Source organism: Phyllobates terribilis, unplaced genomic scaffold, assembly GCF_046119375.1.
Source record: "Phyllobates terribilis strain yellow unplaced genomic scaffold, ASM4611937v1 Scaffold_4__5_contigs__length_816908805, whole genome shotgun sequence".
NCBI lineage: Eukaryota > Metazoa > Chordata > Amphibia > Anura > Dendrobatidae > Phyllobates > Phyllobates terribilis.
In genome coordinates this window covers 677,198,938-677,212,716 of record NW_027362764.1, presented here as the reverse complement: position 1 = coordinate 677,212,716, position 13,779 = coordinate 677,198,938, and the positions used below count along the sequence as shown (strand labels likewise).

Genomic DNA, 13,779 nt, shown 5'->3' with positions numbered 1-13,779 from the left:
ATATATATATATATATAAACTATTAGAAACTATGTAACTACAATTTTACTGTATGAGATTATAAATAAATATTGAGACATTGTATTACATTTTGATACAACATTATAATTACAGTTTTTCCTTAGCCACTCCCTAAACCAAATCTTCTGTCTCTCTCAAATATCTCCAGGAACGCCCTATTTAGGAAAGACATTTTTCTATCCTTCAAAACCTCAGAGAACTGCCTGTTCTTCTGTCCACATTCCATGACGTCACAGTGAGTTGGTCGTCTCACCTGTCTCTGTCCATCAGTTTCAGCCATTTTCCTTTTTAGAGAATCACAGTTCTGACTGAGAATTAACTCATTCTGTGGAGAGATGGATCTTTGCACTGGCTGATATGGCTTATAACATATATGAAATCTTCTGCGTATTTGATAGAGTTCACTATGGGGATGACTCAGTCTAGGAGAGTTTGATATTGGCTTTTGGTAAGATTTTACCTTTCCTGGTTTTATAAATTTAGCTTGATTTATTTTCTTTTCACGATTCTCATGTTTTCTAACAAAATCCAGCATCTGCGCACATTCAAATAATGAATTTTTTTGTGATGCCATAACTTGGGAAACTGAATTTAGGAATTTGAATTTTTGTACAAAAGTTGTTATCATATGTTGTACTTTTCCATTTTTGATGAGAGCTTTGTACAACCGTTCAAATATGGACATGAATGTATATGTACATTCCTTCCTACCAATCCTTAGTTTCTGCAGATCTTCTATGTTGGGAAAATCCTTTGTGACACAATAAATCAAATATCTTAATCTGTCCGAATCATTTTCCCATCCATTAGGAGAGTCATTTTCACAGGGCATTAAATGTAAACGTCTGGACAATGTCACAGGAATCCATATTTTAAATAATTGATTCCTCTCCTCATTGGATAAATCAAACTTATCAGAGAAGCTCTCAAATGTCTCTGAATTTCTACAGGCATGGATTTTGACATCATATTTTGGCATGATTTTGTATAATTTCAGCAAATTTTTCCTCATTTTAATTTGGAGTTGAGCCTGGGTAATTATAGAATTCTCTGATATTTTTAGTGGCTCTTGTACGTCCGTTCCTCCTACGTCACTCACGTCTCCTCCCACATCACCTAGTATGTCGGTTTCTCGTATGTCAGTCATGTCTCCTCCCATGTCAGGTTTCTGTATGTCCGTCTCTTGGTCAGACCCAAGGTCACCTTCAGTTACAGACACGTGTCTTACTTCTTGTTCATTTTCCACATTACAGTCAGAATCAGTATCACCGTCTGACACTTCTACACTATTTTCCTGCTTAGAAATCTCTAACACAAGACTATGAAAAAAATCTACCAAATGTAGAATATTTCTCAATTTCTGTTTGTCTCTATTTACCAATTTAGAAGATAACTGTAAATTCTGCAATTCACATTCTTTGTATAAACTGAGCCACAAAACTTCTATGTCATCTCCTACATTACCTTTGAAATTAATATTACTTTGTTTAGCAAAAGAAGAAATTATATCCATATTTTGCTTACCTTAAGATTCCTTGGCTTCTCTTTATCAGCACGTCCTGTCTTCAGTTCGTCTGATTCTTTTCCTGTGTGATTCTGTTCCTTGTTAGTACCTCTGCTTCCTGTCTTTCCTCAGTCTGTAGGTCCTTTCTGCTTCTCGTGACAAACTAGTGAATTTACTGACACGTGAACAACAGCTGTTCAGCTCGTCAGGACTCCCCCCTTGTTCACGGAAGAAATTCACTTACTTAATTTAAAAAACAAAAAAACAGGACTGGCTGGCTCACCATTGTAAAATAATACTCTTCCTGTATTATTTTTTTCTACTGAGGACTTCTCAAAGTATCAATATCACGATATTCTTATAAAAAAATGTATCTATTTATTCTTGGATTGTCCATTAAAAAGAATCAGATTGCAGCAGGTACATACAATAATTAGTTATAAAGTAATTGTCCATTTGTCCATAATTAGCTTAATTGTTGAGATTCACCCATCTTTCCTTGGATCCTGGCTGGAAAATCATGTCTTTGTCCAGCATGTGTCCAGGCCTACATGTCATCTGCTTCTCAGCATGAAGATTCTGTGTCTTGTGGGTGGGCAGAGCAAGAGAGCCCCCCCTTTCTGTACCATGGGCTTTTATAGCCAGTCGTATGGACACCTGTTCTACATATGGTAGTGAACCAAAAATACACACACAAATAGCACAAGTCAACTAGACACGATGGCTGAGGCATAGAACTCAGAAAAATGATTATCGATTAACATTCCAAATGAATTTCCATAATTAACCATTTAACAGAGACCGCCTGGGAATGCCAGGTGCTGTAGGCTTTTGCTTTTTCCTTCCTTCCACCAGCAGGGGGCACTCTCTTTTATGCCTTTTTTCCATTCCCTTTCACAAGTGCACACATTCATTCTCTTTTCTTTTTTTCATTTGCTTTCTCTCTTGCGCTATTTCATCTCTGCAAAATACCGGCATCCTTCTGATCACCGTGGGCCTCCAGCATTGTTGCTTATTTACTTTTAATACTAGGCTCCTTTTCACCAGGACCAGCGTCTCCCGTGTGGCTGGAGGCAACCACCCGTAACCCCAAGCAGAAGACCTTTGCAGGCAACACGACCCTCCCCCCTGAAGAGCAGCTCAAAGTCACTGGCAACCATCTCACCCTCTTCCTTCATTCACCCCTGGACGTCTCGCTCTGCCCCCAAGTTACGGGTCCAGCTTGCTCTTTCTGTCACATTACCGCGATGAAGGGTTTAGCCTGCAGGAGACCCTGCGCCGAGCCATTTTTGAAGACACCTGATGCGGCGGGTGAATCACTGCTAAACAAACCACACCTGTAGGGACGGCACAGCCTTTGCATGGACCCTTCGGAGCCCGCCCCGTCACGGCCAGTTTGCTCGCCATCAAGCGATTCTGAGAAAGGCTGGCCGGGCGATGGATCGAGCAGCGTTTACTGGCCATACCACCTTGGATACGCCCGATCTCGTCTGATCTCGGAAGCAAAGCAGGGCTGGGCTCAGACAGTACTTGAATGGGAGACCACCTGGGAGCACCGGGTGCTGTAGAACATTTTGATGAAGTTTTGCCCTACTGCCCAGCTCGGCTAGCATGGAACGGCGCCTTGCTGGACACCGACCTTAAGTAACTTAGATGATGTAAGCCCCAAGGCCTCTGAGCCAGTTGGCAGCTAAGCACGCTACCCCGCCGCCCTTCACGCAGGCCTGACACCGAGCTCCTTGCCACGGCTAGGAGTGCTTATTGACTCCGCAGCTCGCCATGTGGAAATGTTGGCGTTAAAAGCACCCGGGGCCGTGAAGGGGCCAGGCTTTCAGCAGGTGCCCAGGGAAGGTTTTGGATGCCGGCGGCCTAGCGAGGGCCAGCAGAAGTAACATGTTTCTCTGCAAAGAAGCTTGTGTAACCAAGCCAGACGGCTGACAAAGAGCTAACCTCAGTGCAAGGAAGGCAAGGAAGGAATTGGGGAGGGGGGGGTGATTCCTGCTAGGGCCCTGAAATCATAAAACAGGCAGGAGAGTCTGACGCATGGTGACGGAGAGGTTGTAGGGGCAGATAGGGGGTGTTGTCACGTGCGAGCACGTGTGCATGCTGGCTTGTGTGTGAGAGTGCGCTTCCTAGGTGTGTCGCGCTGCAGACAGTCAAAGGGATTGTTCCCTTTCATTAAAAGTTAATCCCCGGCTGCAGGCTATTAGAAAGCAACTAACCGCACTCTACTCACCCTACTCGGGTCTACCGGTGAGTCTCGCCTCTGCTCCCGGCCTGTAGCATTGGCCGTGAAGCTGACGTTCCGTCGACAGCGCTGCAGCCGATCACTGAGCTCAGCGGCTCTGAGTGGGGTCTTCTGTCTACAAGACCTTTTAAAGAAGCCAGCAAAAAAATTGAAGAGAAGGGAAAGCACAAAAGGACCTGGTCTTGCTGAGCACTGGAAAGGGCAGCTGGCAGCCAGACGTCAAAGTAGAAAAGCAGCAAGTGAGAGGCTTGACTCTGCCTACGGCCACATCACCCGGAACATGCCCGATCTTGTCTGATCTCAGAAGCTAAGCAGGGTTGGGAATGGTTAGTACTTGGATGGTAGACTGCCTGGGAATAACAGGTGGTGTAGGCTTTTGCTTTTTCCTTCCTTCCACCAGCAGGGGGCACTCTCTTCTATGCCTTTTTTCCATTCCCTTTCACAAGTGCACACATTCATTCTTTTTTCTTTTTTTCATTTACTTTCTCTCTTGCGCTATTTCATCTCTGCAAAATACCAGCATCCTTCTGATCACCGTGGGCCTCCAGCATTGTTGCTTCTTTACTTTTAATACTAGGCTCCTTTTCACCTGGACCAGCGTCTCCCGGGTGGCTGGAGGCAACCACCGGTAACCCCAAGCAGAAGACCTTTGCAGGCAACATGACCCTCCCCCCTGAAGAGCAGCTCAAAGTCACTGGCAGCCATCTCACCCTCTTCCTTCATTCACCCCTGGACGTCTCGCTCCGCCCCCAAGTTACGGGTCCAGCTTGCTCTTTCTGTCACATTACCGCGATGAAGGGTTTAGCCTGCAGGAGACCCTGCGCCGAGCCATTTTTGAAGACACCTGATGCGGCGGGTGAATCACTGCTAAAAAAACCACACCTGTAGGGACGGCACAGCCTTTGCATGGACCCTTCGGAGCCCACCCCGTCACGGCCAGATTGCTCGCCATCAAGCGATCCTGAGAAAGGCTGGCCAGGCGATTGATCAAGCAGCGTCTACTGGCCATACCACCTTGGATATGCCTGATCTTGGAAGCAAAGCAGGGCTGGGCTCAGACAGTACTTGGATGGGAGACCTCCTGGGTACACCAGGTGCTGTAGACCATTTTGATGACGTTTTGCCCTACTGCCCAGCTCGGCTAGCATGGAACGGCGCCATGCCGGACACCGACCTTAAGTAACTTAGATGATGGAAGCCCCAAGGCCTCTGAGCCAGTTGGCAGCTAAGTACGCTACCCCGCCGCATTCACGCATGCCTGACACCGAGCTCCTTGCCACGGCTAGGAGTGCTTATTGACTCCGCAGCTCGCCGTGTGGAAATGATGGCGTTAAAAGCACCCGGGGCCGTGAAGGGGCCAGGATTTAAGCAGGTGCCCAGGGAACGTTTTGGATGCCGGCCGCCTAGCGAGGGCCAGCAGAAGTAACATGTTTCTCTGCAAAGAAGCTTGTGTAACCAAGCCAGACGTCTGACAAAGAGCTAACCTCAGTGCAAGGAAGGCAAGGAAGTTGCGGAAGGAATTGGGGAGGGGGGGGGTGATTCCTGCTAGGGCCCTGAAATCATAAAACAGGCAGGAGAGTCTGACGCATGGTGACGGAAAGGTTGTAGGGGCAGATCGGGGGTGTTGTCACGTGCGAGCACGTGTGCATGCTGGCTTGTGTGTGAGAGTGCGCTTCCTAGGTGTGGCGCGCTGCAGACAGTCAAATGGATTGTTCCCTTTCATTAAAAGTTAATCCCCGGCTGCAGGCTATTAGAAATCAACTAACCGCACTCTACTCACCCTACCCGGGTCTACCGGTGAGTCTCGCCTCTGCTCCCGGCCTGTAGCATTGGCCGTGAAGCTGACGTTCCGTCGACAGCGCTGCAGCCGATCACTGAGCTCAGCGGCTCTGAGTGGGGTCTTCTGTCTACAAGACCTTTTAAAGAAGCCAGCAAAAAAATTGAAGAGAAGGGAAAGCACAAAAGGACCTGGTCTTGCTGAGCACTGGAAAGGGCAGCCGACAGCCAGACGTCAAAGTAGAAAAGCAGCAAGTGAGAGGCTTGTCTCTGACTATGGCCACACCACCCTGAACACGCATGATCTCATCTGATCTTGGAAGCTAAGCAGGGTTGGGCCTGGTTAGTACTTGGATGGGAGACTGTAAAATCCTACTCTTCCTGTATTATTTTTTTCTACTGAGGACTTCTCAAAGTATCAATATCACGATATTCTTATAAAAAAATGTATCTATTTATTCTTGGATTGTCCATTAAAAAGAATCAGATTGCAGCAGGTACATACAATAATTAGTTATAAAGTAATTGTCCATTTGTCCATAATTAGCTTAATTGTTGAGATTCACCCATCTTTCCTTGGATCCTGGCTGGTAAATCATGTCTTTGTCCAGCATGTGTCCAGGCCTACATGTCATCTGCTTCTCAGCATGAAGATTCTGTGTCTTATGGGGTGGGCAGAGCAAGAGAGCCCCCCCTTTCTGTACCATGGGCATTTATAGCCAGTCGTATGGCACACCTGTTCTACATATGGTAGTGAACCAAAAATACACACACAACTAGCGCATGTCAACTAGACACGATGGCTGAGGCATAGAACTCAGAAAAATGATTATCGATTAACATTCCAAATGAATTTCCATAATTAACCATTTAACATTTCCCCCTTTTTTGAGAATAAAAGGACTTTAACTGAAATTTCTCAAAAGAAGATACATTCATCAATCATTTTTTCTTTCCTTCTTCCTTGGCAATATCATTAAATTTCCATAATAATAATAATATTAATAATAGTATCAATATCGGTTTATTGTTTTATAATGATGTGAATTCATGTTATGGTAAGCCGCAACTAATATTCATTTAATATGTATAATTATACTTCCCTATATCTAAATTGAAGCAATCGCGGGTTCAATCGTCATCATCTGATGTCATCGGGTCGTCGTCTCGTCTTCTTCTTGGTTCTTTTATAACACAGTCTCTAGATGAAAACTCCTTTGAAATAAATTACAGCATGTAGATATTGTACAGTCCATAATTGTGTTCATTATTGTTCAGTCCATAAACTGTACTCTTTATTAGAAAGATCATGTGTGTCAGTTGATAAGAAAACAAAGTCCATGGATGAAATGTAGCTTTAATATCTGTGCAGTGTCACCTGGACTTACGTTGGATCGTCTTTGGAATCTTCGGTGTGTCCGCACTGGTCTCGTGTCACTTTTGGAACAGATGTGACGTCTTTGGTCAGTAAAGCAAGGGTTAACTTGACACTTTCCTGCTTTATATAGCACCATAACCAGTACTCAGTCCTTTATATACATGACACATATGCCAGGTATTACCTGTTCACCAGCTTTCATTGAAGCGTTGCAGGTGATAAGAAACCAGTGGAACGTGATGAAACTTGAACACAACACAGTACATATAGGATCATCGTCCTCTGCCGTCTTGGTGATCAGTGGTGTGAATTGTATTGTATGTAATGGACACAGTCTATTATAACACTCAGCATTCACACCTGTTACCTTCTGAGACGTCCGGATATCAGTTGCTTCTTCTTGTAACTTTTGAGAATTTCTTTGATTTATAAAAATTAAAAGTCTTTATTAAGATAGAATTCATAATTGCGATGTCTTGATTGAAGTCTTTATTCCCTAATCTGATACCAAATCTGGCAGTTTTTCCTAACCTATAATATCACAGCGTACCATAGCAATCAGTAATATCCATCTAATTATTATCAAAATATTAAAATAAATTATGTTTGGAATAATAAACAATAATAGATAATAATTCATTATCAATCAAGTTCTCCATATGATAGAACATTTTTATGTCATAGGTGTAATTACCTTTTCCAACCCATAGGTGTCAGTGTATTTTGAAAAAACAAGTTTTTATATCTTTATTAAACCAATAATATCAAAGAATGTATACTCCTGAACCAAAATGAATAAATATATGAATGTATGAATGAATGAATGAATGAATAAATGAATGAATGAATTGTGTTTACTCAGAAAATGTAAACATTTTTTTCCTTAGCAATATATATTTAATGAAGCAATACTCTTGTATTAGACATTACTTTATTAAATATTAATGTGTTTTCTCAATTGAGATATTGAACACAAATAAAATCAAATGAGAATTAAAAAATGAAAAAAATAGAAAAATAAGAAGTATAAAGTAAGAATAAAATTTTAAAAATGAAAAATAAAATTAAGAGTAAAAATAAGAATAAAAATAAAAATAAGGCCTTTAAATTTTAATGACAAATGCAGAGTAATTATATTCTCCATAAAAAATACCCTTATAGCTCCATTATCTGGATGATTTCATATTTGTCATAACCTTGTACCACCAAAAAATATTAAATTATGCAACTTTGCATGTAATACCCTTCTTAATTATACCATAGTAAATTATTATTATTTTTTCTTTATTAAAATGTGTGGAAAATAAGTATTGATCAAAAGTGATTATGTAATCAGGATCAAAAACACATTTCCCCCTTAATACCAAAAATATTATTTTATAAAATTTATGTATATATCAGAACCAAATTAAAAATGGTTATTCTTCTAGAAATATTGTGCATAAATTTCATATCGATGAGTAGCATAGATTTGACTAAAGAGAGGTGTGTACCTATTTAGGTAACCATTAAAAATAATATTATAGTTATTCAAGAATATTATCATGTGGAAAATTATTCTAAATATAAATTTGTTTTGTAAACCATTTTGATGTGTGGTTGCCCTTATCCACTATTAGTTAAATCAAGAAATAATAATTATTAAAGAAATATAGAAATATATATATGTAAATAATACCTAATTATGTATTATAATTTCCTCAGAATTAAATATATTTTTGTACCTTCACATAAAGAAACATTTTTTTTTTCAAACATACAAACATACGAGGCCTCTGTCACATCAATCACACTTAGCAGCTGCTGATTTACTCATCTGTCACCTTCACTCTGACATTCATAGATCTGTTCAACTCAAACATTCCACATATGAAGTTTTAGATATATATATATATATATTTAACCCAAAATTGTTGTATCCCAATTTATTAATGCGCATTGCCATGTCAATTGAATATCTTTATATTTCTTTGAATATTCCCCAAGTACATATTATATAATATGAGAGTAAGTCACTGGAATTTCAGACACTTGAAAAAACTCTTGTCTTAGATTCTTTTTTCACTGGCTGCCCGGTCTTAAGTTACATCAGTTGAAAATAGAATGAATGGGATCCTATACTATTAGCTCAAAGTTCAAAGGCCACAGCTGTCACACGTCATGCTGTAAAGCTACTTTAATTTGCACGAACACTTCATGCACAGAAAATATTAACAACACAAAAGAATTAATAAGTATTACATATATATTATAGTTCAACTAGATATATTGTTATTATTTTAAAATGTTATACACATAAAATCATGCAATTTTTTCACTTACTGTGTGAATAAAGAAATAAATCCATTTTAGAGTTCTTTGATCAAATCCTGCTTTGGAATGAAAACTCTAAGGAAATATAAGAAAATAAAATTAAATATCAAATTCATACAGAAACAGAATTATTTAAATATCTTATACATATATTGGATGGTTCTAATGTAATTCAAAATATTGTTACTTAAATTTATATATATGAAGTTCTAATTTATTTAATATATATATATATATATATTTTATAAACGTATATATAAATACAATTATACGCAATCTCTACTTAGACAAGTGTATATATATATATTTATATATATATATATATATGAACTATTAGAAACTATGTAACTACAATTTTACTGTATAAGATTATAAATAAATATTGAGACATTGTATTACATTTTGATACAACATTATAATTACAGTTTTTCCTTAGCCACTCCCTAAACCAAATCTTCTGTCTCTCTCAAATATCTCCAGGAACGCCCAATTTAGGAAAGACATTTTTCTATCCTTCAAAACCTCAGAGAACTGCCTGTTCTTCTGTCCACATTCCATGACGTCACTGTGAGTTGGTCGTCTCACCTGTCTCTGTCCATCAGTTTCAGCCATTTTCCTTTTTAGAGAATCACAGTTCTGACTGAGAATTAACTCATTCTGTGGAGAGATGGATCTTTGCACTGGCTGATATGGCTTATAACATATATGAAATCTTTGCGTATTTGATAGAGTTCACTATGGGGATGACTCAGTCTAGGAGAGTTTGATATTGGCTTTTGGTAAGATTTTACCTTTCCTGGTTTTATAAATTTAGCTTGATTTATTTTCTTTTCACGATTCTCATGTTTTCTAACAAAATCCAGCATCTGCGCACATTCAAATAATGAATTTTTTTGTAATGCCATAACTTGGGAAACTGAATTTAGGAATTTGAATTTTTGTACAAATGTTGTTATCATATGTTGTACTTTTCCATTTTTGATGAGAGCTTTGTACAACCGTTCAAATATGGACATGAATGTATATGTACATTCCTTCCTACCAATCCTTAGTTTCTGCAGATCTTCTATGTTGGGAAAATCCTTTGTGACACAATAAATCAAATATCTTAATCTGTCCGAATCATTTTCCCATCCATTAGGAGAGTCATTTTCACAGGGCATTAAATGTAAACGTCTGGACAATGTCACAGGAATCCATATTTTAAATAATTTATTCCTCTCCTCATTGGATAAATCAAACTTATCAGAGAAGCTCTCAAATGTCTCTGAATTTCTACAGGCATGGATTTTGACATCATATTTTGGCATGATTTTGTATAATTTCAGCAAATTTTTCCTCATTTTAATTTGGAGTTGAGCCTGGGTAATTCCAGAATTCTCTGATATTTTTAGTGGCTCTTGTACGTCCGTTCCTCCTACGTCACTCACGTCTCCTCCCACATCACCTAGTATGTCGGTTTCTCGTATGTCAGTCATGTCTCCTCCCATGTCAGGTTTCTGTATGTCCGTCTCTTGGTCAGACCCAAGGTCACCTTCAGTTACAGACACGTGTCTTACTTCTTGTTCATTTTCCACATTACAGTCAGAATCAGTATCACCGTCTTACACTTCTATACTATTTTCCTGCTAAGAAATCTCTAACACAAGACTATGAAAAAAATCTACCAAATGTAGAATATTTCTCAATTTCTGTTTGTCTCTATTTACCAATTTAGAAGTTAACTGTAAATTCTGCAATTCACATTCTTTGTATAAACTGAGCCACAAAACTTCTATGTCATCTCCTACATTAACTTTGAAATTAATATTACTTTGTTTAGCAAAAGAAGAAATTATATCCATATTTTGCTTACCTTAAGATTCCTTGGCTTCTCTTTGTCAGCACGTCCTGTCTTCAGTTTGTCTGATTCTTTTCCTGTGTGATTCTGTTCCTTGTTAGTACCTCTGCTTCATGTCTTTCCTCAGTCTGTAGGTCCTTTCTGCTTCTCGTGACAAACTAGTGAATTTACTGACACGTGAACAACAGCTGTTCAGCTCGACAGGACTCCCCCCTTGTTCACTTACTTAATTTAAAAAACAAAAAAACAGGACTGGCTGGCTCACCATTGTAAAATAATACTCTTCCTGTATTATTTTTTTCTACTGAGGACTTCTCAAAGTATCAATATCACGATATTCTTATAAAAAAATGTATCTATTTATTCTTGGATTGTCCATTAAAAAGAATCAGATTGCAGCAGGTACATACAATAATTAGTAATAAAGTAATTGTCCATTTGTCCATAATTAGCTTAATTGTTGAGATTCACCCATCTTTCCTTGGATCCTGGCTGGTAAATCATGTCTTTGTCCAGCATGTGTCCAGGCCTACATGTCATCTGCTTCTCAGCATGAAGATTCTGTGTCTTGTGGGGTGGGCAGAGCAAGAGAGCCCCCCCTTTCTGTAGCATGGGCTTTTATAGCCAGTCGTATGGACACCTGTTCTACATATGGTAGTGAACCAAAAATACACACACAAATAGCGCATGTCAACTAGACACGATGGCTGAGGCATAGAAATCAGAAAAATGATTATCGATTAACATTCCAAATGTATTTCCCTAATTAACCATTTAACAGAGACCGCCTGGGAATGCCAGGTGCTGTAGGCTTTTGCTTTTTCCTTCCTTCCACCAGCAGGGGGCACTCTCTTCTATGCCTTTTTTTGCATTCCCTTTCACAAGTGCACACATTCATTCTCTTTTCTTTTTTTCATTTGCTTTCTCTCTTGCGCTATTTCATCTCTGCAAAATACCAGCATCCTTCTGATCACCGTGGGCCTCCAGCATTGTTGCTTATTTACTTTTAATACTAGGCTCCTTTTCACCAGGACCAGCATCTCCCGGGTGGCTGAAGGCAACCACAGGTAACCCCAAGCAGAAGACCTTTGCAGGCAACACGACTCTCCCCCCTGAAGAGCAGCTCAAAATCACTGGCAACCATCTCACCCTCTTCCTTCATTCACCCCTGGACGTCTCGCTCCGCCCCCAAGTTACGGGTCCAGCTTGCTCTTTCTGTCACATTACCGCGATGAAGGGTTTAGCCTGCAGGAGACCCTGTCCCAAGCCATTTTTGAAGACACCTGATGCGGCGGGTGAATCACTGCTAAACAAACCACACCTGTATGGACGGCACAGCCTTTGTATGGACCCTTCGGAGCCCGCCCCGTCACGGCCAGATTGCTCGCCACCAAGCGATCCTGAGAAAGGCTGGCCGGGCGATGGATCGAGCAGCGTCTACTGGCCATACCACCTTGGATATGCCCGATCTCGTCTGATCCCGGAAGCAAAGCAGGGCTGGGCTCGGACAGTACTTGAATGGGAGACCTCTAGGGAACACCGGGTGCTGTAGACCATTTTGATGACGTTTTGCCCTACTGCCCAGCTCGGCTAGCATGGAACGGCGCCTTGCCGGACACCGACCTTAAGTAACTTAGATGATGGAAGCCCCAAGGCCTCTGAGCCAGTTGGCAGCTAAGTACGCTACCCCGCCGCCTTCACGCAGGCCTGACACCGAGCTCCTTGCCACGCTAGGAGTGCTTATTGACTCCACAGCTCGCCGTGTGGAAATGATGGCGTTAAAAGCACCCGGGGCCGTGAAGGGGCCAGGCTTTCAGCAGGTGCCCAGGGAAGGTTTTGGATGCCGGCCGCCTAGCGAGGGCCAGCAGAAGTAACATGTTTCTCTGCAAAGAAGCTTGTGTAACCAAGCCAGACGGCTGCTGCCAAAGAGCTAACCTCAGTGCAAGGAAGGCAAGGAAGGTGCGGAAGGAATTGGGGAGGGGGGGGTGATTCCTGCTAGGGCCCTGAAATCATAAAACAGGCAGGAGAGTCTGACGCATGGTGACGTAGAGGTTGTAGGGGCAGATAGGGGGTGTTGTCACGTGCGAGCACGTGTGCATGCTGGCTTGTGTGTGAGAGTGCGCTTCCTAGGTGTGGCGCGCTGCAGACAGTCAAAGGGATTGTTCCCTTTCATTAAAAGTTAATCCCCGGCTGCAGGCTATTAGAAAGCAAATAACCGCGCTCTACTTACCCTACCCAGGTCTACCGGTTAATCTCGCCTCTGCTCCCGGCCTGTGGCATTGGCTGTGAAGCTGACGTTCCGTCGACAGCGCTGCAGCCGATCAGTGAGCTCAGCGGCTCTGAGTGGGGCCTTCTGTCTACAAGACCTTTTAAGGAAGCCAGCAAAAAAATTGAAGAGAAGGGAAAGCACAAAAAGACCTGGTCTTGCTGAGCACTGGAAAGGGCAGCCGGCAGCCAGACTTCAAAGTAGAAAAGCAGCAAGTGAGAGGCTTGTCTGTGCCTTCAAAGTAGAAAAGCAGCAAGTGAGAGGCTTGTCTGCGCCTTCAAAGTAGAAAAGCAGCAAGTGAGAGGCTTGTGTGTGACTACGGCCAAACCACTCTGTACACGCCCGACCTTGTCTAATCTTGGAAGCTAAGCAGGGTTGGGCCTGGTTAGTACTTGGATGGGAGACTGCCTGGGAATACCAGGTGCTCTAGGCT

The 13,779-nt window shown here is 41.4% G+C and overlaps 3 pseudogenes; all 3 read left to right on the top strand.

The window, feature by feature from the left end:
• The first annotated feature begins 2,976 nt into the window (after window positions 1–2,976).
• LOC141268788 (5S ribosomal RNA) lies at window positions 2,977–3,096 on the top strand (annotated as a pseudogene).
• A 9,419-nt stretch (window positions 3,097–12,515) lies between these two features.
• On the top strand, window positions 12,516–12,635 carry LOC141268658 (5S ribosomal RNA; annotated as a pseudogene).
• Window positions 12,636–13,660: 1,025 nt separating this feature from the next.
• On the top strand, window positions 13,661–13,779 carry LOC141269584 (5S ribosomal RNA; annotated as a pseudogene).